Source organism: Rana temporaria, chromosome 4 (genome assembly GCF_905171775.1).
Source record: "Rana temporaria chromosome 4, aRanTem1.1, whole genome shotgun sequence".
Classification (NCBI taxonomy): domain Eukaryota; kingdom Metazoa; phylum Chordata; class Amphibia; order Anura; family Ranidae; genus Rana; species Rana temporaria.
Genome location: NC_053492.1, coordinates 471,276,283 through 471,302,933, shown reverse-complemented (window position 1 = coordinate 471,302,933; position 26,651 = coordinate 471,276,283). Strand labels below are relative to the sequence as shown.

At 46.8% G+C, this 26,651-nt stretch overlaps 1 long non-coding RNA gene across 1 annotated transcript; it reads right to left on the bottom strand.

Moving 5' to 3' along the window:
* Nucleotides 1-10,328: 10,328 nt before the first annotated feature.
* LOC120938095 lies at nucleotides 10,329-14,786 on the bottom strand. Its single transcript, XR_005748782.1, has 2 exons — nucleotides 14,347-14,786; nucleotides 10,329-10,379 (listed from the first exon to the last, which is right to left on the bottom strand). It is a non-coding gene; the product is annotated as an uncharacterized LOC120938095 (long non-coding RNA).
* Nucleotides 14,787-26,651: the final 11,865 nt, after the last annotated feature.

The window sequence follows — 26,651 nt, the reverse complement described above, 5'->3', positions numbered from 1 at the left end:
AGCGTGCCTGACAACAACTGTGAAAGTCTGGAAGGATGACCTCACCCATAGGCTCCAATTATACAGTCATTGGGGCATATTCACGTAGCTGCGCGCCTAGTTACGGCAGCGTATTGTATTTACGCTACGCCGACGCAACTTACAGGAGCAACTTACAGGAGCAAGTGCAGTATTCACCTATACTAACAAACCTGTGTAAAAAGGATAAATATATATATAATTTACTTACATATTTTCAGCCCCCTCCGGTTCAGTCATGTGATCCCCTGTGTCAGCCAGAGGTGGCTGCAGGGGAGAAGAGAGAGCGTGCCTGACAACAACTGTGAAAGTCTGGAAGGATGACCTCACCCATAGGCTCCAATTATACAGTCATTGGGGCATATTCACGTAGCTGCGCGCCTAGTTACGGCAGCGTATTGTATTTACGCTACGCCGACGCAACTTACAGGAGCAAGTGCAGTATTCACAAAGCACTTGCTCCGTAAGTTGCGGCGGCGTAGCATAAATGGGGCCGGCGTAAGCTCGCGTAATTCAAATGTGTAAGGGGGGGCGTGTTTTATGCTAATGTGTTATGACCTGACGCGATTGACGTGTTTTACGAACGGCGCATGCGCCGTCCGTGTACATATCCCAGTGTGCATTGCTTTCAAGTACACCGCAACGACGTATTGGTTTAGACGTGAAAGTAAATTACGTCCAGCCCTATTCGCGAACGACTTAAGCAAACGACGTAAAAAATTCAAATTTCGAAGCGGAAACGACGGGATCGCCACCTAGCGGCCAGCGTGAGAATGCACCCTAAGATACGACGGTGTAAGAGACTTATGCCAGTCGTATCTTAGGCTAATGTCGGCGTATCTTGCTTTTTGAATACAGAAAGAAGATACGCCGGCGCAGATTTAAATTTACGCGGCGTATCTATAGATACGCCGGCGTAAATTCTCTCTGGATCTACCCCATTGTTGGCACTCCCTTCCCTTCTCTGCGGCCGCTGCTGGCTGACACAGTGGAGACTGGACCATAGCTGAAAATACTAAGTGGTGGCGTTTGATGGTCGTCCAGGTATTCTAGATCAGTGGTCTCCAAACTGCGGCCTGGAGGCCAGATGTGACCCTTTTCTCGCTTTTATCCGGCCCTTGGAGCCCTATTTCATCCACGGACACTAACAATGGGGCATAATTCCCCACCACTGACTGACACAATTCCTCCCACTGGCACCAAAAATGGGGCATTGTTTTTTTAGGACACATCTCATCCTATTGAACTTCAACTGGGGTATATGAAGTCCATAAGGATGAAACGCGCCAGCTTTAATAGCCAGCTCCATACATTGCGGTTGGATTTGTGATCACATTTTGTCTGTATACATCTTGATGATGTTGGTACTTTTTAAACTAAATCCACCCTTTTGACCTACACCATGTGGAGGCATTTTTTTCTTTATGACCCCCACGTTTAATCATCCGTTGGACGAGACTTCCGTGTGCATCGCCACGTGGAGATTTGGTGTATTTATTCTTGGCAGAGCCAGGACAACTCACAGCAGTGGCCCTTCTGCTCCCTTGGCACCAATGACACTTCTGCCTTCGGTAGAGTAGAATGAAGGACAACTCAGGGCCAACTATGGACCCAGAGGCGTTGCTAGGGGGGTGCGGGGGGTGCGGCCCGCCCCGGGTGACACCCGCTAAAGGGGTGACACCATCCCGATTTAAAAAAATTTTTTAGCTGACATGTGGGTGGCGGGGGGCCGGCTCCCCCCGCGACTGCAGCAATGAGCGCCGCGGAATCGGAGCGCCGAGCACCGCGGTACAAGAGGAGGGGGGGTTGCAGGGGGGACACCGCAGCACCATCCATTCCCTCCTCTCACAGCCACGGGCTGTTAGCGGTGGTCGGCAGTCGGCACACAGGCACAGCCCCCTCCTCTCTGTTTGTGTGTACAGAGGGGGAGGGGCCGAGGGGACCTTCTGTCCATGTGCCGTGGCGCTGCCTGCGATGATCTGAGGTACTGAATGGGGAGGGGGGTGTTTGCACCTGGGGGGATTTCACTGAGGGGGGGGATGTACTAAGGGGGTGTTTGCACTGGGGGGTTTGCACTGAGGGGGGGTTTGCACTGAGGGGGTGTCTGCACTGAAGGAGGATCTGTGTAACATGCAGGGGTCCAGAGGTGCAGGTGGCTGTGTAATGTAAAAGGGGTGCAGTGATGCAGGGTGCTGTGTAATGTAAAGGGGTGCAGAGGGCTGTGTAGTGTAAAAGGGTCCAGAGGTGCAGGAGGCTGTGTAATGTAAATGGGTGCAGAGGTGCAGGCGGCTGTGTAATGTAAAAGGGGTGCAGTGATGCAGGGTGCTGTGTACTGTAAAAGGGTCCAGAGATGCAGGGTGCTGTGTAATGTAAATGGGTGCAGAGGTGCAGGCGGCTGTGTAATGTAAAAGGGGTGCAGTGATGCAGGGTGCTGTGTAATGTAAAGGGGTCCAGAGGTGCAGGGTGCTGTGTAATGTAAAGGGGTCCAGAGGTGCAGGGGGCTATGTGATGTAAAGGGGTCCAGTGGTGCAGGGACTGTGTAATTTAAAGTGGTGCATGGTGCTGTTTAATGTAAAGGGGCCCAGAGGTGCAGGGTGCTGTGTAATGTAAAAGGGTCCAGAGGTGAAGGGGGCTGTGAGATGTAAAGGGGTCCAGTGATGCAGGGGGCTGTGTAATGTAAAGGGGTCCACTGATGCAAGGGGGCTGTTTAATGTAAAGGGGTCCAGTGATGCAGGGGGCTGTGTAATGTAAAGGGGTCCAGTGATGCAAGGGGGCTGTGTAATGTAAAGGGGTCCAGTGATGCAGGGGGCTGTGTAATGTAAAGGGGTCCAGAGATAAGGGGGCTGTGTAATGTAAAGGGGTCCAGTGATGCAGGGGGCTGTGTAATGTAAAGGGGTCCAGTGATGCAGGGTGCTGTGTAATGTAAAGGGGTCCAGTGATGCAGGGGGCTGTGTAATGTAAAGGGGTCCAGAGATGCAGGGTGCTGTGCAGTGTAAAGGGGTCCAGAGGTGCAGTTGTGGAGAGGGGTACACAGTAGTAACAAAAAGATATTGAAGGATGCAGAGGTATGCAGGGGGCACAGTGGGGTGTTTTTACATTTTAACGTGTGGGGGGGGGGGGTGCCAGATATTGGATCTGCCCCGGGTGCCAAATGCTCTAGGTACGCCCCTGGCCTATAGGCTCCTGAGATGTGAATTTGGGTTCTGGAGAAAGAGAGGTGGGGGAAGGGGACAAAGAAAAATGGAGAGAAAGAAGAAGGGATAGAAGGAACAAGAAAGATGGATAGGGAGAGAGAGAAAAGGGGAAGAAAGGAGAACAGAGAGCAAACAGGAGGGTAAAAAATATTTGAAAAATGTTATTGGGGGGGGGGGGGGGGGTGACACCATATTTTACCGCACCAGGTGACACCAACCCTAGTGACGCCAATGTATGGACCCATTTGGGGATCTCTGCATTGCCAGACCTGTGCAGTGCCTACAGGAATATGAATGAGTTGTACAATGGATGTGATGTGGGTTACTGGTTACAACATTCAGTTTTACCGTCACTGCTTGAATCTTTGGAGCTGTTCTTCTTCTTTTGGCTATCCTGGTCCTCCCTCCCATCCTCAGATTCCTCACTCCCATCCTCATTGAGGTCCATGTCTGTATCTGTAAACCCAGAGAAAAACAGTAGAGGTAACATCACACACAGGAGGAATAGAGTCCCACACACTGTATATTAATAGAGATTGCAGAAAGTCAACAGTTGTGCAGCACTATGAAGCAGGAAGCATCGCCTGCATATGTAACTATGACTGCCCCCATGTACAATTATAATGAAATTAGCATGCAATGATACGTTTATTGATATTACGATGATCTCTGTCACTTGAACATCTAAAAAAAAATCGCCATAAGGTCAAACGTTGATCTATAATGCTTACAAAGAGGATGGCGATACATAAAAAACCTGAATCTTTAATTTCCACAATACAATTCCCATTATCATTATTACGTACTGGACTCAAGACTGCCATAGACACTGGTCATCTCCACCGTGTTGCTCAGACTCTGTTCTTTTCCTGTAGGAGAAAAGGCAAATACAGAGAGTCACAAAGTCACATAATATTGGCACACCATCGTAACCGTCATAAGAAATGTGAGCTTTATTACCCCCCACCCCTCACATGTTGTAATGTACTAATATGTAGACATGCAGGTTCTCAGACTGAGATAATCTGTGCAGGAAGGAAATATCTACTAGAGTACAGGTGTCAAACACAAGGCCTGCGGGCCGAATCTGGCCCTCCGGACCATTTCATGTGGCCCTCGCACCTCTCCTGCAGCTGCAGGAGAGCTCCAGCCCTCCTCTGGTCCTCCTCCAGACCCCTACTTTCTGCTTTCAAGCAATGCATCCAGCTTCTTCCCAGCAGCAGCATAAGGAAAGGGTGCACTATGATGTAAGGGAGAGTGGGGGACTTAAAGCGGGGGTTCACCCTATAAACCCAAAAAAAAAAAAAATGTTTTGTTCTACCATAAAATCAGGCATTGTAGCGCGAGCTACAGTATGCCTGTCCCGTTTTTTTTTTTCCCCGTACTCACCGTTTACTCGTACATCGAAGATACCGACTCCTCTCGGGGAATGGGCGTGCCTATGGAGACGGAGGATGATTGACGGCCGGCTCTGGCGCGTCACGCTTCTCCGGAAATAGCCGAAATAGGCTTGGCTCTTCACGGCGCCTGCACATAGCCTGTGCGCAGGCGCTGTGAAGAGCCGAGACCTACTCCGGCTGTCTTCGGGGAGAGTGACGTGCCAGGGCCGCCCGTCAATCATCCTCCCTCTCCATAGGCACGCCCATTCCCCGCGGGAGCCGAAATCTATAATGTACGATTACACTGTGAGTCCGGGGTTAAAAAAATCGGGACAGGCATACTGTAGCTCGCGCTACAATGCCTGTCTCGATGGTAAAATCATGTCAGTGAGGGTGAACTACCGCTTTAAGTGGGGGACACAACTTCTGATGGTGGGGTGGCTCTTGACATCTAATGTAAGGGGAGGGGATGCGCTGGACATCTAATCTTACAGATACAACCGGCCCTTATGAGGACAATCATAATGCTGATGCGGCCCACCATGAAACTGAGTTTGACACCCCTGTACTGGAGGAAGAAGCAGCCATTTTTATTATGGGTTAATTTAGAAGCAAGTCAAGTGCCTCAGGTTCTGTGTTGACATTTGATGAACTACTATGAGTATAACTGTCAAGCTCAAGGCACAGCAATAGGCACACAGTGAGCCCCTGCTTCTGCATACATATTTGGTATAAGGGAAAACCAAGTAGCTGAGACTGACACTTTGTTGGTGTACCTGCCCAGAATCAAAGCTTGGTACGGGTACATCGACGATGTTATGATTTCGTGGACAGGAACAGATGATGAGGTAGTTGGGTTTGTGAAATGTTTGGATTTGAAATTCACCAGTACATATCAATCCAAAAAAGGTCAATATGCACTGGATCTTATTGTTGGGATGGTGATGGAAATCACGGCCTACCTGAAAGGGCGCCTCTCCTCCAAAAATATCAAAGCTATTTTTGCTAAAATGCAACGCCCGCGATGCTATGCTTTGCAGCCATGGCAGAAATTATACCCTTGTTGAACAAGACCCCTTTAAGTGATTAGCAACACAAAGACAATATTGGCACCCCCACAGTGAGCGATCGGTATCGATCATTTACTATATTCATTCTGGGTGGTGTATTCATTCAGAATGGTGAGCCCCCCCCCCCCCCCACTCACCATCCTAAAATAACCTGCCGGTGTGCCCTCAGCAGCTGCCAGTGGGGGAACAGAGGAGGGAAAATGGCAGCACTGTGGAGGAAAGGGGCATTCCAGACAGCAGTGGGAAGGGGGCACAAATACTAGTACCAATCCCCCTGCGGTGCAGCCGAAGGAAGAGAAGAAAGGTAGAAGCAGCACTGCACAAAAGTCACAGCAATAAGGCAGTACTGCTGGCCCTCCTGCTCGGCCGGGGCCCCCCTTGTGAACTGATGGGGTCCGGGCCCAGTACAGGATGGCTGTCTGTATGTCAGGGCTGGGCTCAGCCCTTCCTTCTCTGAGCTGGCTGCTTAGCTGTCGGCTAATGGCCAGCTCCTATCTCTCCACAGTGATTCTTCTGTTGATGATCCTGCTCGTCAGTCCTGCCTACTTAAAGGGGAGTTCCAGCCTTTTCTATGCTTATTAAAAGTCAGCAGCTAACAAAAGGGTAGCTGCTGACTTTTAATAAACAGACACTTACCTGCTCCACTGTCCATCGACGCGGCCGCCCGCTGGCTCCTCCATTCTGACTGCAGGCACCCGGCCATGACAGCTTTCGGCTTCACGGCCTGGGCACTCACTGCGAATGCGCGAGCGGCGCTGCGCTATAAGAGTGGACAGGCGATCGCCTGGCACCTGTGACGTGTCCCAGGTGATCGCCTACAGGGAGGGGCCGCCTAAGGCATAATGACAAGTCGCCTAAGCGGTCCCTGGGCGAAAGGAGGAAGTGGGACAGGAAGTCCCACTCCTACTGAAGCCCCCACTCCCCCCCCCAAGAAAAATGACATGCCAAATGTGGTTCCACTTTTAGGTGGAACTACGCTTTAAGCCTTCCAGCTCAGTTGATCTCTGCCTTCGCCTTGGTCAACATTCCTGTTGAAGACTTGCTTGGCTAACGTTCCTTCTGGCTCCAGATCCTGCTTGCTGTTCTACCACGTTTATCTCTGGCTCTCTGACATTTGGCTTAGCTGACTATCCGATCCGGTTCCTGAATTCTGGCTATGTTTTGACTACGCTTACTCTGTTTATCTTTTTATTATTATTAAACAACTGTGATTTAACTGTACTTCTGTCTCGGTCTGATTCATGGTTTCTGACACTGTATTGCCTTATCAGCAGCCCTGGGATGGGGAATGGTAGACAATTCATTACTCAATGTCCTATGTCAACCAATAATCTTCTTTATGCATCCGGATACTACCTGCAATTATTAGTGAAAAACATACCAAATGGACAATACAATATATATATTTTTTTCCCATTTTCTGAATGGTACAATATCATGAAATATCCACAACTTGAATCTCAATTGCTATTGTGTTATGATACTCAATCATTCTAGTGCTAGAATTGTTGCACGCGCTCTAACACACGCGGCGACACCTCACATATGTGGTTTGAACAGCGTTTACATACGTGGGCGGGACTTGCGTGTGCGTTCGCTTCTGAGCGCGAGCTACCGGGGACAGGGACGTTTTTTACTTTTACTTTTTTTTACACTTTTTTGATCACTTTTATTCCTATTACAAGGAATGTAAACATCCCTTGTAATAGAAATAGTGTGTGACAGGTCCTCTTTATGGAGAGAGGCGGGGTCAATAAGACCCCCACATCTCTCCTCCAGACTGGAAAGCATGAGATCGAGAAAAAAATTTCACCGATCTCATGTTTACTTCCGGGTACCCGGGCGTGACGTCATCACATTGAGCCCAGGCCTCTGACGGTCATAGAGATGACTGGTGATCATCTGGTCACCAGTCATCTCTATGCTTCCCATCCGGCACTGGACGATTCTTTCTACGGGAACCCGATGGCGCGGGAGAGCCCGGAGATGCACCAGATGGGAGATCCCCTCTGTGGACGTCATATGACTATGGGCCGGTAGTGAAGTGGTTAAAAGTATCAGCTTTGATATACCATTGTGTATATTTAAATGTGAGCAGAAATTGTTATATCTCCACCAGATCTGAAGTACGGTCTATAAACTGTTTCCATCTCCTAAAAAAAATAGTTATCTTGGGTCTGATTTGAGAGTTCCACACTTATGCCCTGTACACACGATCGCAATTTCCGATGGGATAAAATCCGATGGAATTTTCCGTCGGAATTCCGTTCAAGCTTGTCTTGCATACACACTGTCACACCAAATTCTGACCGTCCAAAACGCGGTGACGGGGAAAAAAAGTCCGATGGGGCCCACACACGGTCGGAATATCCGATGAAAAAATTCCGTCTGACTTTTTTCATCGGAATTTCCGATCGTGTGTACAAGGCATTCGAGGTTGATGTAATAAAACTGGTGAGCAGCGCCGGGACAAGGTAATCTAGAGCCCAAGGTAAACATGCCAGATTACTCCCCCCCCCCGCCAAAAAAATCAAACACTAAGGCTGCGTACACACGATCAGTCCATCTGATGAGAACGTTAACCGATGAAGCTGACTGATAGTCTATTTTTTTTTTCTTTTAACCACTAGCCGACCAGCCACCGTCATTATACGGCGGCAGGTCGGCTCTCCTGGGCGAGAGCCCGTAGCTATACGTCCGCTCTTCGAGCGGTCACTAGGGGGCGCGTGCGCGCGCCCCCCGCTCGCCCCCGACTCCCGTGCGTGTGCCCGGCGGGCGCGATCGCCGCCGGGCACACGCGATCGCTCGTTACAGAGCGGGGACCGGGAGCTGTGTGTGTAAACACACAGCTCTCGGTCCTGTCAGCGGGGGAAATGCTGATTTTCTGTTCATACAATGTATGAACAGAAGATCAGTGTTTCCCCTAGTGAGGCCACCCCCCCCCCCCCCACAGTAAGAACACACAAGGGACATACTTAACCCCTTCCCCGCCCCCTAGTGTTAACCCCTTCACTGCCAGTGGCATTTTTATAGTAATCTAATGCATTTTTATAGCACTGATCGCTATAAAAATGCCAATGGTCCCAAAAATTTGTCAAAAGTGTCCGAAGTGTCCGCCATAATGTCGCAGTAACGAAAAAAAATCGCTGATCACCGCCATTACTAGTAAAAAAAATATATTAATAAAAATGCCATAAAAATACCCCCTATTTTGTAAACGCTATAACTTTTGCGCAAACCAATCAATAAACGCTTATTGCGATTTTTTTTACGAAAAATATGTAGAAGAATACGTATCGGCCTAAACTAAGGAAAAACAATTTTTTTTATATATTTTTGGGGGATATTTATTACAGCAAAATGTAAAAAATATTATTTTTTTTCAAAATTGTCGCTCTATTTTTGTTTATGGCGCAAAAAATAAAAACCGCAGAGGTGATCAAATACCACCAAAAGAAAGCTCTATTTGTGGGAAAAAAAAAGGACGCCAATTTTGTTTGGGAGCCACGTCGCACGACCGCGCAATTGTCAGTTAAAGCGTCGCAGTCCCGAATCGCAAAAAGTGCTCTGGTCTTTGACCAGCAATATGGTCCGGGGGTTAAGTAGTTAAAGTGTATTTTGTGCGTGTGCTCGAGAGAGGAGCCGGACTGCAGGAGTTGGGAGTAGGGAGTAGGCAGGCCTCCCCCAGAGGCAATCTGCCACCTTTCTCCATGCCCCGGGTGGCAATGGTGGGTGTGTGAGGGGGTCCTCCCACACAGCCCGCCCTACCTGCTCCGCTTTGAACCCCAACGGGGCAGAGGGACTCCCTATAAGGGAGTGAGAGGATCTAGCCTGCTCAACCAGCCCCGTTAGTCCTTCGCCTCTCTTTTTAGAGACAGCGTGGTCAAAGTGCGTGCATGTTAACCCAATTTCGAGTGCGTGTAAGTGTGGTGGTTTTTGTGGGAGGGGGGTGGGCGTACTAAGCGCAGGCTTACCTTGCATAGCACAGCCGGGCTGAGACCACCAAACTCAATTCACATGTAGCCGAGACCGGGATCCGAACCCCTAGCTGCAGAGGTGAATGGCTTGTCAGCGCAGTGCCAATCGCGTTGAGCCACCGCAGCTCCCCAGCTGACTGATAGTCTGATGTGCCTACACACCATCAGTTCAAAAACCGATCGAGTCCAACGCAGTGACGTAAAACACAACAATGTGCTGAGAAAAATGAAGTTCAATGCTTCCAAGCATGCGTCGACTTGATTCTGAGCATGCGCGGGTTTGGAACCGTTGCTTTTGCATACTAACCATCGGTTTTGACCTATCGGTTAGGCATCCATCGGTTGAATTTTAAAGCAAGTTCTACATTTTTGGACCAAAGGATAACTGACCGATGGGGCCCACACACGGTCGGTTTGGACCGATGAAACTGAACTTCAGTCCGTTTTCATCGGTTTTGTCCGATCGTGTGTACAGGGCCTGATATGCATGCTCACCCCCTTAACACATATTCCCCCTCCTCCCAGTACAAATTCACTCCTTGCTGAAATCCCTCCTCCCCGCACAAATCGTTGCCCCCCCCCATCCCCCACTTCAAATCTTCTCTCTCCTTATATGTCATACTGCACATAACATAACATAAAATACTGCATTTTAAAAGCTATAACTTTTCAGCACTGACGGCATACGTACTGGACATGGTGGAGATTTCCCCGGGAACGATTGAATCCTCCTGATTGGCCCTGGAGAAGAATAAGACAAGCAGAGGTCAGCGTGGAAGATAAATCAATAATAATTAGAAAGAAATCTCTGGGCAAAGTACAGCTTTACTTTGTGTGATCTCATCTATAAACAATTTTATTATTATAGTGTTACTAATTAATCATTTCTAAACTTAAAGTGGAGTTCCACCCACAAGTGGAACTTCCGCTTAATCTACTCCTCGCCCCCTTACATGCCACATTTGGCATGCATACCGCCCAACAAGCACGGATTCTGCGAGATTTTCCCGCACTGACTGCATATTCCCGCAGTCCTGCGAAAGGGTTAAATTTCCCGCACTGAGGATCCGAGCTCAACAACTGCAAGCAAACCCCCCCCCCCCCCCTCCCGCTCAACAAGCGAGCGTAGCTGATTGGGCAGTACTAGTGTAGGAGGAGGCGAGCGGAGCTGAATGGGCAGTACTAGTGTAGGAGGAGGCGAGCGGAGCTGATTGGGCAGTACTAGTGTAGGAGGAGGCAAGGGGAGCTGATTGGGCAGTACTAGTGTAGGAGGAGGCGAGCGGAGCTGAATGGGCAGTACTAGTGTAGGAGGAGGCGAGCGGAGCTGAATGGGCAGTACTAGTGTAGGAGGAGGCGAGCGGAGCTGATTGGGCAGTACTAGTGTAGGAGGAGGCGAGCGGAGCTGATTGGGCAGTACTAGTGTAGGAGGAGGCGAGCGGAGCTGTTTGGGCAGTACTAGTGTAGGAGGAGGCGAGCGGAGCTGATTGGGCAGTATTAGTGTAGGAGGAGGCGAGCGGAGCTGATTGGCAGTACTAGTGTAGGAGGAGGCAAACGGAGCAGATTGGGCAGTACTAGTGTAGGAGGAGGCGAGCGGAGCTGAATGGGCAGTACTAGTGTAGGAGGAGGCGAGCGGAGCTAAATGGGCAGTACTAGTGTAGGAGGAGGCGAGCGGAGCTGATTGGGCAGTATTAGTGTAGGTGGAGGCGAGCGGAGCTGATTGGCAGTACTAGTGTAGGAGGAGGCGAGCGGAGCAGATTGGGCAGTACTAGTGTAGGAGGAGGCGAGCGGAGCTGAATGGGCAGTACTAGTGTAGGAGGAGGCAAGGGGAGCTGATTGGGCAGTACTAGTGTAGGAGGAGGCGAGCGGAGCTGATTGGCAGTACTAGTGTAGGAGGAGGCGAGCGGAGCTAAATGGGCAGTACTAGTGTAGGAGGAGGCGAGCGGAGCTGATTGGGCAGTATTAGTGTAGGAGGAGGCGAGCGGAGCTGATTGGCAGTACTAGTGTAGGAGGAGGCGAGCGGAGCAGATTGGGCAGTACTAGTGTAGGAGGAGGCAAGGGGAGCTGATTGGGCAGTACTAGTGTAGGAGGAGGCGAGCGGAGCTGATTGGCAGTACTAGTGTAGGAGGAGGCGAGCGGAGCTGATTGGGCAGTATTAGTGTAGGAGGAGGCGAGCGGAGCTGATTGGGCAGTACTAGTGTAGGAGGAGGCGAGCGGAGCTGACTGGGCAGTACTAGTGCGGAGCTGATTGGGCAGTCCTGTTGGAGGAGGTGGGCGGAGCTGAATGGGCAGTCCTTTCGCCTTTTGGCAGCCCCTCCCTGTAGGCGAACGCCTGGGACACGTGACAGGTCCCAGGCGATCGCCTGTCCAATCGGATGGCGCAGCGCCACTCGCGAATGCGCAGTGGGTGCCTGGCCGTGAAGCCGAAAGCTGTCACGGCCGGGTGCCCACACTTAGAATAAAGACGCTGGCCGGGGAGGGGGGGAGAGGAGCGGAGCCCCGGCCGGCGCATCGCTGGAACGTGGAGCAGGTTAGTGTCTGTTTATTAAAAGCCAGCAGCTACACTTTTTGTAGCTGCTGACTTTTAATAAACGGTAAAAATGACTGGAACACCCCTTTAAAGTAGAACTACAGGCAAAGGTTTTTGCATTTTTAGATGGAGTAAGGGGAGGGGGGTATTATAACACGACAGTTTTTTTTTTTTTTGCCCCCATTTGAGAGATTTCTCTTCACTTCCTGTACCATAGCCAAAACAGGAAGCGAGAGAAAATCCCTCCAAAGTGAGGAAATCACCATAACTAGTGTCTCCATCTGAAGATTTTGCCCTCTACTATTGTTCTGGGTTGCCAACGGCTAGAATTATCGCTCTCGCTATAACGATCGCGGCGATACCTCACATGTGTGGTTTGAACAGCGTTTTCACACGCGGGCGCTGCTCACGTATGCGTACGCTTCTGTGCGGGAGCTCATCGTGGTGGGGCGCTTTATTAAAAAAAAAAAAAAAAAATTCTTATTCATTTTACTTTCTTTTTTTGTGACACTTTTTAAATAAATACATTTGGGTGACTTTTATTCCTATTACAAGGAATGTAAACATCACTTGTAATAGAAAAAAAGCATGACAGGTCCTCTTAAATATGAGATCTGGGGGTCAAAAAGATCTCAGATCCCATATTTGGACTAGTAGGAAGACATTCTTTTTTTTTATTTTTATGTAATTAAAAAAAAAATGGCCCTTTAAGAGCATTGGGCGGAAGTGACGTTTCGCTTCCGCCCTGCGGTGATATGGAGACAGGTGGGGGCCGTCTTCCTCTCATTCGTCTCCCCATTCACTGACACACAGAGGTGGGGGGGGGAGAGAATATGCCTACAGGAGGGGACCCCCAAATCTCAGACCTCATCCCACCCCAGCTATATGTCTCACTGGGAATTAAAGCAAACCGGTCACCAGGGGCGGACTGACCATTTAGGCACTCGGGCACTGCCCGAGGGGCCCCATGCTCCTAGGGGGCCCCATCAGGGTTGCCAGCCTCAGTAAAACCAGGCACAGTATGTAAAAATCTATGTTTTTTTTTACATCTGTCCCTGAAATGTCCCTTCCCGACATCCTTTTGGTCTAAAAATCCCGAGATTATAGAGTGTGTTCTGTGTGTGTGAATACTGTGTATGTATACTGTCTGTGTGGCCCCATAATCTATTGCCTGGGGGCCCCATAATCTCCTATTGCTCGAGGGCCCCATAATCTCCTATTGCCCAGGGGCACCATAATCTCCTATTGCCTGGGGGCCCCATAATCTCCTATTGCCTGGGGGCCCCATAATCTCCTATTGCCTGGGGGCCCCATAATCTCCTATTGCCCGGGGACACCATAATCTCCTATTGCCCGGGGCCCCATAATCTCCTATTGCCTGGAGGCACCATAATCTCCTATTGCCCGGGGGGCCCATAATCTCCTATTGCTCGAGGGGCCCCATAATCTCCTATTGCCCGGGGCACCATAATCTCCTATTGCCCGGGGCCCCATAATCTCCTATTGCCTGAGGGGCCCATAATCTCCTATTGCCTGGGGGCCCATAATCTCCTATTGCCCGGGGGCCCCATAATCTCCTATTGCCCGGGGGCCCCATAATTTCCAATTGCTGGGGGGCCCCATAATTTCCTATTGCCCGGGGGCCCCATAATCTCCTATTGCCCAGGGGCCCCATAATCTCCTATTGACGGGGCCCCATAATCTCCTATTGCTCGAGGGCACCATAATCTCCTATTGCCCGGGGCCCCATAATCTCCTATTGCCTGGGGGCCCCATAATCTCCTATTGCCTGGGGCCCCATAATCTCCTATTGCCCGGGGGCCCCATAATCTCCTATTGCCCGGGGGCCCCATAATCTCCTATTGCCCGGGGCCCCATAATCTCCTATTGCACGGGGGCCCCATGAGTTGTCAGTCCGCCCCTGCCGGTCACGTTACCCACCCAGCAAGCTCACAGTGTGCAGCAAAATCAGAGTGAGAAAGCTCACCAGTCAGCAACTTCACAGTGTGCAGTGAATTCAGAGTCAGCAAGCTCACAGTGTTGAAAAACAGACTGAATCAATGCAGCAATTACAGGAACAAAGGAGTATTTGAAAATCTCAGATAAACAACAATATAAAAAGGACACAAATAATTTATCAAACCCCCCTCAGCCCAGTCTCCACCCTCCCTGCACACTTACCTGCTCTCTGATAGAGTCGTATTTCAGGTGAGTCGGTGCGCGCTGATCATGGCGTGGCGGAGTTCCTCTATGGATGTGTTGGGTTGGAGACACTTTCACTTTCATTAGACGATCCTCCCTCTTCCGTCCTCCCGGGAAGTGAGATCTGCACCTGGCGGAGAACTCAGGACCCGAGTCACAGAAGTGCGTAAAGGGAAAGTTCTGACACCGCGCCGAGTGCCGACACCGGGAAATGACGACACAACATGAACCACACACACCGGGGGAACCTGTTTGTGTTATCAGCAGCCTTGGAGCCGTGCTGGGCTGTCCTGTCCTGAATCACCTCCCCCCCCTGCACAATAGCAACAAAAATGTAAAGCTGATCTCCAGGCAGATATAAAGTTAAAATGCAGCTAATATATAAATACCTGAATGAGACGGGAATCAGCCTCCTGTAACTCCTCCTATAGGGCAGCACTCAGACTAAGGGAGGGAGGAGCAGGACTGGGAGCCAATCAGATGTGCTGCATGCAAATGTGCTAAAAGGGAACGTGATGATCGGAGGAGTGAGCAGAGAGATGACATCATCATTCTCCTGCTGCTCCTTCATTATCAAGCCAGACCGGGAGAGGGAGAAACACTATGGGCTAGATTCAGATAGGTAAGCGGATCTTTAGATCCGCGTAACCTATCTCATTTACGTTACTCCGGCGCAACTTTTTCAGGCAAGTGCTTTATTCACAAAGCACTTGCCTGTAAAGTGGCGGCGGCGTAACGTAAATCCCCCGGCGGAATTCAAATTCGGTGGGTAGGGGGCGTGAAACATTTAAATAAGGCGCGTCCCCGCACCGAACGAACTGCGCATGCGCCGGCCGCGACTTAATCCCGGTGCGCATGCTCCAAATGACGTCGGCAAATCGTCATGCTTTCGACGTGAACGTAAATTACGTCCATCCGTATTCGCAAACGACTTACGCAAACGACGTAAAAAATTCAAAACTCGGCGCGGGAACGACGGCCATACTTAACATTAGCTACCCCTCACATAGCAGGGGTAACTATATGCCGGAAAAAGCCGAACGCAAACGACGTAAAAAAAAAAGGGCGCTCGCTCGTTTCTGAATCGGCGTAACTCCTCATTTGCATATTCGTCGCGTAAAAGATATGGAAGCGCCACCTAGTGGCCGGCCTGGAATTGCAGCCTAAGATCCGACGGTGTAAGACACTTACACCCCTTTTGATTTTTTCCTTTTCATTTCTTCCCTTTTTTATTTTTCTCTTTTTTTTCCCCTTTCTTTTTTCCTACTAGTCATAAATTCTCCAGAACAGTTCCCAAGTATAATACTATCAAACACATGACCGTTGTGATGGTGGGACTCTGTGCTATGTGAAAGATTGCTGATTTACGCACGGTTTTGGAAAGAAAGACACATTCATTGTACAAGCTGTGTCTTGGGCTGAAGATATTGCTGATGACACATGTACTTATGGTGATGTGATGCTTACTGAGGTAGGGGCGATCGATAAGCAGGATATGCGATTCCCCTTAGCAACCGTATATAAGGCTGCAGAGGTGTCCTTAGAAACCTCCAGGAAGCTCTGTGTGTTGGAGCCGGAGGTTGCCGGGGACAACTGTGGTGCCGTTCTGATGGATGAGAGGGTACTTGACCTTGGAGATGAGAAAAATTGTAAAACTGGGAAAGAATGAAAATCCGAAATAATAACTAACTAATAATAACTATTACTGAGTATTAAATGATAGGTATTGGAATTTCCTTTCAAATTTGGCTGTTAGTGAATGTAACAAATACAAATTAATCCGAAGTTCTGAATTATCCAAAATAACAAATGCTGCTTCTAAACGAATAGAACGTACATGTACAATGTTGTTTTGTTGCTTCAATAAACATTCCTTCTGTTTAAAAAACAAAACAAAAAACAAATGGAACGTACTGAATTAATAATAATAATAATAAAAATGTTTATTATTATTTACTAATTCGTTACATTCCATTCCTTTAGATGCGGCATTCGTTATTTTGGATAATTCGTAACTTCGGATAAATTCGTATTCGTTACATTCATAAACAGATAAATTTGAAAGGAAATTCCAATGCCTATAATTTAATAGTTATTAACAGTTATTAGTCAGTTATTATTTCGGAATTTCAAATTTTCTAATTTCCGAATTTAAATTTTCTAAATTTACGAAATTCTAGAATTTTAGAATTTTCGTTTTCAGAAAAAAATTGTTAAACGGCTTTTTATTCATTTGAATATTTCCAAATTAACGAATTTCCAATTTTACAATTTTTTCAATTTCTGAATCGAACAAAAGAACACAATTGTATTTAATAGTTTATAACTATTATAGTTTTCTATTATTATTATTATTATTATTATTATTATTATTAATAATAATTAAAAAAAACTATAATAATGGTTAATAAACCTAATATTATAATTATAATAGAAATTATCCAAATGTTTTTTGTTCTTTCATGTTTTCGTTCTTATTGTCAGATTTTTGTCCTTTCTAATTTTTGGATTTTCATTCAGATTTTTGGATGTTCCTTCTTTCAGATTTTCATTCATTAGGATTTTCGATTTAAAAAAAAAAAAAAAAATTCTAAAAGAACAAAATGTTATTTAATAGTTTATAACTATTATTATAGTTTTTATTATTATTATTATTATTAATAAATAATAATTTAAAAAACTATAATAATGGTTAATAAACCTAATATTATAATTATAATAGAAATTATCCAAATGTTTTTTGTTCTTTCAGGTTTTCGTTCTTATTGTCAGGTTTTTGTCCTTTCTAATTTTGTGATTTTCGTTCCGATTTTTGGATTTTCCGTCTTTCAGATTTTTGGATTTTCCTTCTTTCAGTTTTTACTTCTTTTCCTTCATAAGGATTTTCAAATGTATTTATTTTTTCCTAAAAGAACAACATTTTATTTAATAGTTTATAACTATTATTATAGTTTTTATTATTATTAATAAATAATGATTAAAACAAATAAAATAATGGTTAATAACCTAATATTATAATAGAAATTGTCCAAATGTTTTTTTGTTCTTTCAGGTTTTCATTCTTATTGTCAGGTTTTTGTCCTTTCTAATTTTGTGATTTTCGTTCAGATATTTGGATTTTCCTTCTTTGAGGCCTGGTACACACGACAGAGAAACTCGACGTGCTTGGCACGGCGAGTTCCTCGTCGAGTTTTGGGATGAAGCCGCCAAGGAGCTTGGCGGGCCGCCTTCTCCCATAGAACAACGAGAAAATAGAGAACATGTTCTCTATTTTCTCGTCGAGTTCCTCGGCGGCTCCATCGAGCCAAAACTGTACAGACGACAGAGTTTCTCGGCAGAATCCGGGTTTTGACCGAGTTTCTCGGTGAATTCTGCCGAGAAACTCTGTCGTGTGTACGAGGCCTCAGATTTTCCTTCTTTGCCTTTTTTCAGGTTTTCATTCATAAGGATTTTCAAATGTATTTATTTTTTTCTAAAAGAACAACATTTTATTTAATAGTTTATAACTTTTATTATAGTTTGTATTATTATTAAAAAAAAAATAAAAAAAATAATGGTTACTAAACCTAATATTTAGTAATAGAAATTGTCCAAATGTTTTTTGTTCTTTCAGGTTTTCGCTCTTATTGTCAGATTTTTGTTCTTTATAATTTTTTGATTTTCGTTCTTTCAGATTTTTGGAGTTTCGTTCTTTCAGATTTTTGGAGTTTGGTGCTTTCAGATTTTTGGAGTTTGGTGCTTTCAGATTTTTGGAGTTTGGTGTTTTCAGATTTTTGGATTTTGGGGCCAGATTCACATACAATTACGTTGCTCCTGGGCAGCGTAACGTATGTGATTTACGTTACACCGCCGCAGGTTTACAGCGTAAGTGCCTGATTCTCAGAAAACTTACCTGTAAACTTGCGGCGGTGTATCGTAAATGCGCTCGGCGCAAGCCCGCCCAATTTAAATGGGGCGGGCACCATTTAAATTAGGCGCGTTCCCACGCCGAGCGTACTGTGCATGCTCCGTCGGATAAATTACCCGACGTGCATTGCGCTAAATGACGTCACACCGACGTCATTTGCTTAGACGTTAACGTAAATGGCGTCCAGCGCCATTCACGGACGTCTTACGCAAACGACGTTGTTTTTTAAATTTCGTCGCGGGAACGACGGCCATACTTAACATGGCTTAGGACAACTAGGGCTAAGCCCTAATTTTACGGGACGCAACTCGACGGAAACGACGTACATTTAGATCGACGGGCCGTTCGGACGTTCGGGATCGCCGTAAGTATTCATTTGCATATTCTACGCCGGCCGCAATGGCCTCGCCACCTAGCGGCCTAGAATTGCATCCTTAAGATCCGACAGTGTAATTCAATTACACCTGTCGGATCTTAGGGCTATCTATGCGTAACTGATTCTATGAATCAGTCGCATAGTTAGGACGGGTGGATCACAGAGATACGACGGCGTATCAGGAGATACGCTGTCGTATCTCTTTGGTGAATCTGGCCCTTAGTTCTTTCAGATTTTTGGATTTTCGTTCTTTCAGATTTTCATTCATTCAAATTGCATCTAAACAAATGGAACGTATCAAATTCTATTTTATCCAAAGTTATCAATTTATTCAAAATAATGAATATCGATCATAACGAATGTCCCGAAGGAAAAAAAAACGAATGAAACTAAAACAAATAATTATTATTTATTAATAATAATAAAAACGAACAAAAAGTATAATAATGGTTAATAAACCTAATATTTTAATTATAATATAAATTATCCAAATGTTTTTCGTTCTTTCAGGTTTTCGTTCTTATTTTCAGATTTTTGTTCTTTCTAATTTTTGGATTTTGGTTCAGATTTGGGGATTTTCATTCATTCGCATTTGCAAATTTCAAATTTTCGTTCTTTCACATGATCAAAATAGCGAATATCGCGTCTAAACGAATGGAACGTAACAAATTTAAAATTTATCCAAAGTCACGAATTTATTCAAAATAACGAATATCGATCATAACGAGTGTGATACATTTGCCTATATGTCTCAGTTTACTGCTCCCTGCTAGCCAGGTTATTGATGTGCTAATGTCCCCTCACTATTTCTAAAGGTTAATTGATCTATTGTGTTGTGTGAAGGAGAGCTGGGTTTAAGTGGCTTGTGTTAATTATTCTGATTGCTTCATTGTGGTAATTATCTCTCTATATGCGGGGTCGAGCGGTCTGGTTGATGTATTCAGTACAGCTAGTGCTCAGCGTCATTGATGTCATTGTCTAAAGAAAATGTGTTTCAGCATCGGCCCCGTCGTGTCTGCCTAATCATCTGTATGGAAGCCCCAGTGTGAGGGGGGCGGAGATTTGTCATTGTAACAGTTTTGGAAATGACATATAAGCTGTGTGTTATAACATTAAAGTCTGTCTTGTTCAAGCAGTAAGCCTGGACTAATGTGTGGCTTTCTGGGCGATTCCAGGGATATCCCTCCTCGTGGAATATTGGGGTGATTGTCGTTATGGGAAGAAGGGAACGTTGACGGGGATATCATACCGATACCGTCACAATTGGTTGGTAGCAGCGGGATCTTCCCTTCTATTCCCCTTCACACCCGGATTCCAAGCAGACACTGGAAGAACTACTGGAAGTTCGTGGAAGGATTGCTAGCAACAAAACCAAGCGGGTCATCATAGCGGAATCAATGGAGATAGACCAGGAGGACGGGATTGCAGCAACGCCAGCAGTACAAGAGATGGAGACACCAGTGATTCAGGAGGAGGAATCGCCAGCCAACAAGCTAATGAGAGAGAAGCTAGCGTGGTTCGGCCCAAACCCAACGCCAGATGTGGTACTGAAAGTGATGGACCTGTTAGCGAAGGAGGCTAAAGAAATAAGGGACGCAGAACTACAGTTAAAACTGGCAGCAGTCCAACAAGCAGCCGCACATTCTCCAAACAGTGAGTACAGCACAGCAGACGCAAGGAAGATTCCGTTTAGCGCTTTTAAAGCTTTTGATGAAAAGGACTGTGAGATTGATAACTTCCTGGCGGATTTTGAGCGACAATGTAACCTGCACCGAATAGCTAGAGGAGACTGGGTTTCAATATTGTCAGGCAAACTGTCAGGCAAAGCTTCTGATGCTTTCCGGACCGTGCCAGATCAGGATATTCATAGCTACGCCCGGGTTAAAGAAGTGCTCCTGGCTCGTTATGCAGTAACCCCAGAGTCCCACCGACAGAAGTTCAGGGACTCACGCAAAACCACAAAAGACTCTTATGCGGAATGGGCATGCCAATTGTCCCGGTCGGCCTCTAACTGGGCTAACAGCAGCCAGGCCACCACCGCAGAGGACATTTTGCAACTAATGCTCCTGGAGCAATTTTACAATCACATCCAGACGGACGTCAAAGATTGGGTGAGAGATCGCAGGCCCATGACTCTACCAGAGGCCGCGAAGTTGGCGGATGAATATGCAGATACTCGCAAGACGAACCAGGTCACACCACAGGAACAACCTCCACCACAAACGGTGCCCTCACACCCACCAACCGCTAGATACCAACCTCCTAACAGACCGGTGACATCTAGCCCTCGCTATCATCGCCAGGAGGGCAACGAACAACGCTGCTTCCGGTGCAAACAGCTGGGTCACTTCAAGCAGAATTGCCCCATGAATGACAACACCAGGTCAAATTGGTCTCAACCTGGGTACCGCCCACCAGCAGCAGCCCATTGTGTAGACTCGGCTTGGGATCCAAAGGAGCTGGGTCAGGAAGAACCATTGGGCACCCCTTACGAAGCCCTCATGGTACAATCTGTTATTACGGACAACAGGGAACACCATTGTCAGCTGGTCATGGGCGACAGCCCTGAGCCGGAAGGGCCCTGGAGGGAGCTGGGCAGAAAGAGGCACCGCCGGCCACCCTTCAAGAAGAAGAGGTCCTGGAAGCCGTATAACAAGCTGACCTGGGAGGAGAAGAAGCGACTGGAGGAGAGGGAGTCGCAGCGGGCGTCCCAGATGCGTGCCGAGATGTTCGCCAAGGGCCCACCGGTGGCCCCTTACACCACCACCCAGTTCCTGATGATGAAGGACCACGTGGAGAGCCTGCAGGACATGAGCAAGCAGGAGCTGATCCGTGAGTACATAGAGCTGGAGGAGTGCATAAGCCGCATGGAGGAGGAGAACAACCACCTGAGGTCACAGCAGCATGAACTGGAGATGGAGCTGGAGAAGCTCCAAGAGGAGAACCGGCGGCTACGGAGGGAGCAGGGGGTGGCTGACCTTATGGGGCTCTGATTCCCCCCCCCCCCCCCCCCCGGACTCTGAGCACCAGTGCTACAGCATTTCAACAAATATAACTTTTTCTTTTTATGAATCTCCTGGGATTGTCACTTCAGAGCCATAACCTGCCCCCTCCCATAGCGGGACACCTAGACGGCGGCGCACAGACCCATTCGCTGTCTTCACACTGACTTCTGGTGACTTTGCAGATCGCACAAAGACTTGGGGACTGACCGGCGTGTGATCTGACGACCCGGTGACATACCGGAGTCTGAAGCAGTTGCCAAGGGAGGTCAGTCATGCCAAACGGAGTTAACCTCTGACTAATTGCTCTGAACCCGTCAACCCTACTGGACCAGGGAAGGTCCAACCGGGTTTGCCGGAGCAGGGAGCAAAAGGGGGGCCATTGTGATACATTTGCCTATATGTCTCAGTTTACTGCTCCCTGCTAGCCAGGTTATTGATGTGCTAATGTCCCCTCACTATTTCTAAAGGTTAATTGATCTATTGTGTTGTGTGAAGGAGAGCTGGGTTTAAGTGGCTTGTGTTAATTATTCTGATTGCTTCATTGTGGTAATTATCTCTCTATATGCGGGGTCGAGCGGTCTGGTTGATGTATTCAGTACAGCTAGTGCTCAGCGTCATTGATGTCATTGTCTAAAGAAAATGTGTTTCAGCATCGGCCCCGTCGTGTCTACCTAGTCATCTGTATGGAAGCCCCAGTGTGAGGGGGGCGGAGATTTGTCATTGTAACAGTTTTGGAAATGACATATAAGCTGTGTGTTATAACATTAAAGTCTGTCTTGTTCTAGCAGTAAGCTGGTCTCATGTGTGGCTTTCTGGGCGATTCCAGGGATATCCCTCCTCGTGGAATATTGGGGTGATTGTCGTTATGGGAAGAAGGGAACGTTGACGGGGATATCATACCGATACCGTCACAACGAGTGACCCCGAAAAAAATAAAAAATGAAACGAAAAGATAAAATAAAATAATTTCGGCAGCGCACATGTCTACTTGTCACACCTGCCCTGCATGCGGTTGCAGCGCCATGGTTCAGCCTTCTAAAAAATAAAAAAGGCAGCGAGGAGGCGCCATATCATCTTCCAGCTGCCTGTCAACCAACCTCTGAAAAGTGATCTGTGGTGAATAGTTTTTCAGGGGCTGCTGTACATTTGAACGAGCTCTAAGTGCCGCCTGGCTGACCAGTGTCTGAAGTACAAAAAAAATAAAAAATGTAATTGTGATTCTGATCAATAGAAAGTCACAGAACTTTTCATAGCACAACATAGATCTACAGGCGCCATTCGTGGGTATAGGTAGAATATCTCGGTCTTGCGTCTTCCATGGGGGGGATCTCCGGAGTTCATCTCCTATTTAAACTTCTTCTCCTTTCCCACCTCTTCCTCCGCACTCCCCGACTTCCTCTTCAGACGGCTACATTTTTCACTGCTGTTCTCCCGGGACAATGTAACAAATATCTCTGCAAAGAAAGAAATGAAGATGAACTCCAAAAAATCAGCTAAATGCACACATGAAATATATACATATATTGGAGCTCCTGTGCCCAGCGATCCGGGCCTGAGATTTTCACCCTCCATGGCAGAGAGATATGGAAAAAGTGGAAAAAATGATCCGCACTCCGGCCTTAGTCATAACTAAGTGGTGAATATGACTAAGGCCTTGTAGGCTGAAACACGTCAACTGACTTAATCTGCATTTGTCCACTATGGCTATTCAATAAAATTAAGACATTTTAACCGCTTAAGGACCGCCGCACGCAGATATATGTCTGCAGAATGGCACGGCTGGGCACAAGGGCATACACGTCCCCTTTAAGAGCCCAGCCGGGGGTGGCGCAGCGCGCCGGCGCGCTCGCGACCCAGTCCTAAGCTCTGTGACCGTCCCCGCGGGAACCGCGTAGCCGATCGCCGCCAATGTCCTGCGATCGGGTCACAGAGAGGAAGAACGGGGAGACAACGGCAAACAAGTTCCGCATTGACTTCAATGGGATGCAATCCGAATGCGGCCAGAGGTGTGGGGGGGGGGGTGCCACCTCTGACCTATATATGTACCAGATGGCCGCCGGTGTCCCGCGATCGGGTCACAGAGAGGAAGAACGGGGAGAGGTAAGTGCAAACAAACCTCTCCTGGTTCTTCCTAGTGAAACTGAGGCCCCGTACACAAGGAAATAGAGAACATGCTCTCTATTTGGCTCGACGAGTTTCCCGACGGGTTTCTCGGCGAAAAGTGTACACACGACCGGTTTTCTCAGCAGAATACGTCTCCCATCGAGTTTCTTGCTGGATTCTGCCGAGAAAACCGGTCGTGTGTACGGGGCCTCACACTGATCTTCTGTTCCCTGTCATATGGAACGACGATCAGTGACGTCACACGCTAAGCCACGCCCCCCCCCCACAGTAAGAAACACAAATCAGGGCACACTTAACCCCTACAGCGCCACCTACAGGTAAACCCCTTCCCTGCCAGTGTAATTTTTACAGTAATCAGTGCATTTTTATAGCACTGTTCGCTGTATAAATGACAACGGTCCCAAAATGGCGTCAAAAGTGTCCGATGTGTCCACCATAATGTCGCAGTCACAATAAAAATCGCTGATCACCGTCATTACTAGTAAAAAAAAAAATATTACTAAAAATGCCATAAAGCTATCCCCTATTTTGTAGACGCGATAACTTTTGTGCAAACCAATCAATAAACGCTTATTGCGATTTTTTTTACCAAAAATATGTAGAAGAATACGTATCGGCCTAAACTGAGGATTTTTTTTCATATATATATACACCGGTGTGTGTATGTGTGTGTATATATAATGGGCCAGATTCACAGAATAAGTACGCCGGAGTATCTGCTGATACTCCGGCGTACTTTAAGATTTGCCGCGTCGTATCTTTATTTTGAATTCTCAAACCAAGATACGACGGCATTTGGCTAAGATCCGACAGGCGTACGGCTTCGTACGCCTTCGGATCTTAGGATGCAATACTTCAGCGCCCGCTGGGTGTAGTTAGTGTCGTTTTCCGCGTCTGGTATGCTAATTAGCTGTTTACGGCGATCCGCGAAGGTACGCGCGGTCGTCGCATTCTCTTACGTTGTCGCTAGTCGGCTTTTCCCGTCATAAAGTTGCGAGTGCTATTTCAATGGCTTATATTTAGACTAGCCATGTTAAAGTATGGCCGTCGTTCCCGCGTCGAATTCAAATTTTTTTTTTTTTTGCGCAAGTCGTCCAGGAATAGGAAAGGACGTAACGCACGTCGCCGTTCAAAAAATTACGTCGGTGCGACGTCATTTCGCGCAAAGCACGGCGGGAAATTTCAAAACAGAGCATGCGCAGTACGTTCGGCACGGGAACGCGCCTAATTTAAATGATACACGCCCCATTTGAATTAGGCGGGCTTGCGCCGGACGGCTTTACGCTACGCCGCCGCAAGTTTACAGGCAAGTGCTTTGTGAATCAAGAACTTGCGCTGAAAACTTGCGGCGGTGTAACGTAAATGGGATACGTTACGCCGCCGGATTTGTACATGAATCTTGCCCAATATTAATAATAAATAAATATTATATATATATATATATATATATATATATATATATATATATATATATATATATATATAAATAATATTTTTAATATATATATATATATATATATATATATATATATATATATATATATATATATATATATTGTATATTTATTATAGCAAAAAGTAAAAAAATATTGGGCCATATTCTCATAGAAGTTACGATGGAGTATCTCAGGAAACTCCATCGTATCTCCCTTTTTTGGCCCGTGTATCTATGCGACTGATTCTTAGAATCATTTTCGCATAGATACACTTAAGATCCGCCATGTGTAAGTCACTTACACTGGCGGATCTTAAATGTAATGACGCCGGCCGCCGCTAGATGGCATTTACGTGAAGGACTCATTTGCGTATGCAAATGATCCTTCTACGCCGATTCCCGAACGAGTTTGCGTCGCGTAACCGTCGCTAACGTCGTTTGCGTAAGCGGAAACTTACTCCTGCTATATGAGGAGTAAGTTTCCGCAAGTCCCACGTAGGCCATGTTACGGATGGCGTCGGGTCCGCGTCGTGTTTTTTCGTCGGGTACGTCGTTTTACTAAGTCGTTCTTGAAAACGACTTTACGTCAATGACGCACACGTCGGCGTCATTGACGTTTTCCGCCGAGAACTGGAGCATGCGCACTGGGCTTTTTGAAGCCCGGCGCATGCGCAGTTCATTAGAATCGGGGGCGCGCTTAATTTGAATACAAGCCGCCCCCTTGGAGATCCGCCAGGCTACGCCGGGGCATTTACACTCCGTCGTCCCAACTTACGGAGCAAGTGTTTGGGGAATACAACACTTGCTCCTGTAAGTTGGGACAGCGGAGTGTAAGTGCCTTAAGCGCAGCCCACGGATTTTTAGAGAGAATATGGGCCATTGTTTTTTTTCAAAATTGTGGCTATTTTTTTGTTTATAGCACAAAAAAAATAAAAACCACAGAGGTGATCAAATACCCCCCAAAAGAAAGCTCTGTTTGTGGAAAAAAAAGGACGTCAATTTTGTTTGGGAGCCACGTCGCACGACCGCGCAATTGTCAGTTAAAGCGACGCAGCGCCGAATCGCAAAAAAAAGTGCTCTGGTCTTTGGCCAGCCAAATGGTCTGGGGCTGAAGTGGATAAAATTGACCCCATAGTATACAAAAAAAAAAAATCAGTAGTATTTCTCTATTGTTTGAACGCAAAATAGTTTAATCTATCATACAGAAAACATCTGCCGTGTACTCAAAGTATTTGAAGAAAATTGCTTTTAATCAACATTAATATTTAAAGGGACTTTATAAATTGCTAAAGAAAAAAAAATAGAGAGGAGAGAAAGAGTAAGGGACTTTTAAAGGTACCAGAAATAGTCATAAAGTATAAAAAATATATATATATATATTGGTAACTGATAAAAAAAAAAAAAAATTTGACTTATTATTATACTCTACCTTGAGAT